Here is a 6,340-nt window from a genome sequence, read left to right as displayed (position 1 = left end):
GATGAAAGGCTCCACATAGAATCTAATGAGAGGCACAAAATGTAGATGCAATACACATCAACTCATGTGTGATGAAATAAACGTTTACATGCTTTTCAATAATCTTCTTTTTCAGCAGAACTTAAGAAATCGATTTTCATTGAAAAAAAATGAGAAGACGAAATCAATTAATTTTCTAGGATTAAGTTCGGTAAGCTGAATAGAAAACACAAATATTCTGTTGTTTTCTCGACTTTTCTTTGGAAAATTTTTCTAACTGATCATCGATGGTAGATTTAATATCAGTTTGAGATAAAGTGCGGAATACAGGAATATTCCTAGTGAGTTATACTGCCAGGGAATGTATAACAGTTATGTGGTCCTTCCATTTTAATTCAAATGATCAATGTTCACCCTTGGGTTCCCTGACAAGAAGCCGTATACCATACATGCTCTAGTATCGTGAGACGCATCAGGCTGCTCACAGTAACAAGTCTCGCTCGCTTGGACTTGCAACAAGAGGGCTACATTTTACTTACATGTTACATTATGCATGGGTCATCAATAATTGAGAGGAATTTTGAGTGCAAGCAATGAATGGTCGTCGTGCACTTCTCCCACAAACAACTGAAATATGCCGACATAGTCATTAAATTTTCCGGAATTAAACTTGAAGCTTATTTTATTGACATTTGTAATTTAAAAGAAAGAAGTGAAGCCAGCACCTCATATGCAATCCGTTTTACAGTGTACTGTCAATTACGACGCTCCCAATTCCCAAATTTCCCAAATCTACCACTTCAATGAATAATTAGCGTTGATGATGTCTGGCGAAACAACTTTTCTGTAATACGTTACCGAATGAATGTTTATTTGGAAACTGTACTACTAAATCAAATGTTCATTGAGTCTTGATCACCATTTTGCAGAAATATCGTGTCGTGTGCTAGACTAATAGACTGTCCGCTAAAAAATAGCGCTCGGGTCGCTTGTCATGTGATTCGTCTCATCTTTCATCTTCCCCGGGGGGAATTTTGTTGCATGGGAGCCCCCACCCCTATCCCGGTAAAATTTTACTTAAAATTCTATGGAAAATCATTTGAAAAAACAGATTTGCGCGGTTACCATTTTTGATTTTAGTACTTGCTTATGGTAATATGCATTGGAATATATGTACTTCATGCAAGACTTTCAATACTCATCTTGGACTGTAATGAAAGAGGTTGCATTTTCAACAAATCTCCTATCAGATTTGCTCTAAAAGTTTGAATATTATATTTTTGGCCATTAACTATTTATTGGTTAGAAAAAAATTCATATATTTTAGATTTAAGTTAATATTTTTGAACATTTCCCTACATCTTTGTACAGCAAACTACATCGAAGCGTTTAACAGGGTCAAACTCCAGAAAAGTTTCTACGTAATGTTTTGACTGACCTTTGTCCAATCAGGCCCCGAGGCCATAAAAGTTAGACGAGCTCACTTTTGATCTCAGTCTCACTTTTACAAAAGGAACACATAGTGGAAAAGTGAGACTGAGATCAAAAGTGAGCTCATCTAACTTTTATGGCCCCTGGGCCTGATCGTAGCTGGGCGGAGTTAAGCCACTGTCGCTCGCGACTTGGATGAGAGAGAGAGAGAGAGAGAAAGAGAGAGAGAGAGAGAGAGAGAGAGAGAGAGAGAGAATTGAGTAAATTATAAGTCATGAAGTGGTGCCGATGAAGAAATTATCATTAGTTATAAACTTGCAAACAAATTAATTAAGGTCTGAATATAAAAATTACATGTATATCTTATATTGGTATAACTTTAAAGCGTTTTAAAGATTTGAAAATTTCTTTGGCCGCGCGCCGTCGACAACATGTACATGTACATGTATAAGAATGACGTAACAAACCAACTGAATTTCCTAGCATGGAGTCCGAGAATATGGACATTAAATATTTTGAAATACGAATGATCACATATGAATTTAGATGTAGTGAAAAGGAAAGGCAACGGAGGCGGATGCTTAGTGGAAAAATAAAACAATGGCGGACAAATTCATCCTAAGGTAAAGAATATTTCACACTGAGTAACCATGAAGAAAGTTTTTATACAAAGTAAATGTTTAATTCCAGGAAGATTAAGCAAACTTTGATTTGAATACTAATGGTAACACTTGCAATAAAAACAGTTTCTTAAATATTCGTACAGTCTTCGATGTTTGACAGTACGTACCTCATCACATTATCTATACATAGACATCGCTGTTTCCCGAATTTAAAAACCCTTCAAAGTTTCATGAATTAAATAGAAACACTAGACCTTGATTTGTCACTTTATAGAACTATTTTTGATAGATAGTTTGCTTATCTGCATCATTTAGGCTATAATTTACTCCATTAACCAGTCAACTCTCTCTCTCTCTCTCTCTCTCTCATTCAAGTCACGAGCGGTAATGTCTCAACTCCGCCCAGTTACAATCTAATTGGACAAAGGTCAGTCAAAACATTACGTAGAAACTTTTCTGGAGTAAGCTCCTATTAAAGGGGCATGGTCACGATTTTGGTCAAATTCTATTTTTATGTTTTTATTATTTACAATGCTTTAGAAATGCATTTCTAATGATCAAATAAAATTTGAGAGTCAATCGTAGAGTAATAAGCAAGATACAGGGCTCACAATTCTTTGTCATGTAAACAAGGCTCGTGCCCTGTTTTTGTTTTCATAGATTCAATATACCACTAAAAATATTTTTCTAGCTTATTTGTCCATCTTTTTTTATTTTGGGCATAGATAGACAGTTTATGGTGTTTAACACATATGTTTTAGGTTTAAAACTATAATTTTGCTTCAACGTTCAAAAACATATAATTACATGTACAAATACTCAGAAAACCAGCATTCTGAAATTCATATTTATCGGGGGTTATATACGTATTTAAGAAATAAATCAAATTAAAGGCGATGTTTTAATTCAAAATGAGAAATCGATTCATTCATAAATTATATACAGGTCTACGATAAAGTATTTTTTTTTGAATTAGAAAAAACGCCTGTTTGGGCTACTGTTTCATAATTCTTTACAAAAGAATAAATCCAAGGTGTTTAATAAAAAAGATAGATCAAAGTTAATGCGTAAAACAATTTTTATTTCATATGTTCACGCAATCTGGGGTCCAGTTGCATTATTGCTGACCTCATATCGGATAAATGTGCTAGAATTAAATCAAAAATTTGATTGTAACCTGATTTTCTGTTAGATCTGCCTTTTATAAAACATGCGATAAAAAAGAAAATGACAATGCTTTACTTCATTTTATTGATTTTGGTATCTACTGCGTAGCAAGTGAATACATGTGTGTACTCTCTCTCTCTCTCTCTCTCTCTCTCCTCTAGCAGGGGAAACTTTGTATACTTAAAACCCATATAGAATGTGTGTACCAAAATGATTTGATAGTTCATATAGTATAATTACATTCATTTCTTAAAGTAATAAAACATTTACATGTGTAATTTGAATAACTGTTACGATAAGTTAAGATTTTGAATTTCATTTGTTTGAACTAGGTGAAAAGATAATCTCTACGCCAACACTTTCTAAGCAAGCTTAAGACATTGTGTCCAGACACAAATGATGAATCGTTCGATGACTGTATTATGATTCTGTACAGCGTTTTGCTTATTCATACATGTATGACATGGCTCACGCCGTTAAAAGCGAAGCGTCATTGATGCTTTAGTTGCTGCTGATCATCACGTATTCAAGTCACCGGAAGAAAGTTCGTTACGTGACATGACCTTGAACTTTTATGAGGTCAGGTCAACAAAGTCTTTATAATGTCATCTCCGAGTATTATCAGTAAGTTAAGAGGAGTTCTTTGTTACCAGATTTTTAATTAATCAACCATAAATACTAATTTTACTACCCGACACAGTGTAGTATCAAACAATAACGGATATTAGGAAAATAAACTATGGTTCATACAAAAATGGTTCGTGAAACTTTTTTTTCATCGTCATCATGTTGGAGTGTGACCCATTTACAAAGAAATGATTACTTTTATCGATCAAGCATTCAAGTCTCAATGGTTTGCATCGATATAACTCCAATTTCCCTTTTGTTTAAGGTGACACCAAGGAGATATTTTTTCTTCTCATAATCGAGTGTATTCTCAATAGGATTCTTATGTCAAATCAATTGACAGTGTCTGGGCGAGATCTTATAGAGTGGCTCATTTTCCTCACACTTTGTTACAGCCTCCTATGACCAACAATGTGGTATACCGCTAACCAACTGACCTAGAAGAAAGATAGAGTTTTAAAAGAACTGGCTATTTCAAACATCGTAGAAAGCGCACACAGTGCTCTAAATGCAACAAGTCTAAGAATCATTTTAACAGGACCTTGGACTTTGGGTTGTTGTGCCAAACAGCAATGTGACGTATGCCTGTCTATTTCATTGCTGGCCACTCAGCCATGGCTCTTTGAAATCAACAAGATTTGTCTGGCTTTTGAGCAAAGACTACGCAATCTGCGTATATTTCACTTGCAACAAGCGTCAATTTTAACTTATTTTGACACACGAAAAAGGTAGTTACGTCCTACCGAAAGTCCAAAGTCTTGTTAAAGTGGTTCTAAATTTATACAGACCTTGTGCATGCGTGGTTGAAAAAAAGTTCCACATAACAAAGGAATATATGTATAATTCTATTTACCCCCTACTAATATAATTCAAAGGAGTGGGAAATTTTAAATGGAATGCACTTAGCAGTGAAACTGAAAAATTCATAGCAAACAACGGAAATTCAGCCACTACAACTAATTAAACAACAAAGAATTTCTATCTAATTCATTGCTTTAAAATCACAATCTTGCGTGTATGACCAGCAAAATAAATCTATATATATATCAGTCAAATAATAATGTTGGGAAGATCAACTAATGGTAGATAAATTTAATTTCGTTCCTTTTAGATTTTACATACATGTATCTTCCATTTCCTTGCAACCAAAGCATGAAATTGAACTTTACAAAAACCGCCGGCTGCAATGATTTTATCGAGAATGCCAACGTAAAGAATGGTTATGGTTTCAAACAAATCATGTGTTCGATCATATTGAAATATAATGTGACATTTAAGATTTTAAACATGCTTGTGGGGCTTGTATTCCGAGCTCGTCTCATTTGGAGTCATCATGGTTTTTCCCGCAGCAGTGACAAGATTGAACTTGCGTGGGAGGAGGTTGCTCATTTTTTCCCTCTGTCACGAATCATGTTGAAATAAAACGTGTAGTTTATACTACTTTACTGCATGGTCAAAATACGGATAAAAGTTGACTCAAACAATCCTCAAATAAGCTTCAAAATGTCTTAAGTGCAAATTAGAGCTCTATCAATAAGACCATTAACCAAGTCTTTACTTCAAAAATTGGCAAACTACTTTGAAACCATTGTGGTGCTACGGTACATTTTTTTTAAATCTTTTAATGATGTGGTGACAGAGGATATTCTAAATGTACTTCTTCTATCAGCGTCAGTATGCTTAAGTCTTCAATGTGCATCCATTTACTATTACAAGTCTGTAATGGCATCATAGCAATGAATCAAATAACCGTATATTGCAAAGTAAGGTACTAAATATAAATTGGTCTTAATAGGTTCTTAAAACAATAGCTTTGTCACTTTAATAGTCCGTGTTAATCTCTTTGGTAGTTAATGGGGCCGATAATTCATTACATGTGTCCTGTATGAACTTATATTAATGATGTTTCGTTGCACGGGGAAAGAATCTCAAAGAAAATCGATATATTTCTTTGCTATGTTTTTCCTCCTTTAAATAAACTTGATTTATTTTTAATTGGAAAAAGAAGAAAAGAAAATTGAAGAACAGACTGTATTTGCGTTAGTAATTGCATATATTACTAAAACCGATTTGGTTTGACTTTTCCGATCGCGTCGCGTTCAACTTTTTCAGCTACGTCATACATAAACAATACCCGCACCTTAACCACAGTTTTTTTATTGGTGGATTCAACTTACCGCTGATTGGCTGCTGGTTAACTAACTAAAGACTAAATTATGCACGGACAGAACAACAACATATCAGAGAATAAAAAATTCACATGGGTACTCGTGACTGTCCAAATTGGGCTATTTTTCGAAAGTGTACACTTGTGATAAAACAATACATACGGTACATCACATATATAGCTGTAGCTCTGTGTATAAATTTTGGGTTAGAAAATATAAAGCTACAGTGCATACAATACTTACATGTACAAAAAAACTTTACGGCAATTTGCCGCGTATAAAAATAACACTATTTTTAAAAATATTTACATCATACCATACCACATTTTGTGCAAATAATCCATT

The sequence above is a fragment of the Magallana gigas genome, chromosome 6 (genome assembly GCF_963853765.1).
Source record: "Magallana gigas chromosome 6, xbMagGiga1.1, whole genome shotgun sequence".
NCBI classification, from domain to species: Eukaryota; Metazoa; Mollusca; class Bivalvia; order Ostreida; family Ostreidae; genus Magallana; species Magallana gigas.
This window is presented reverse-complemented; position numbering follows the sequence as displayed.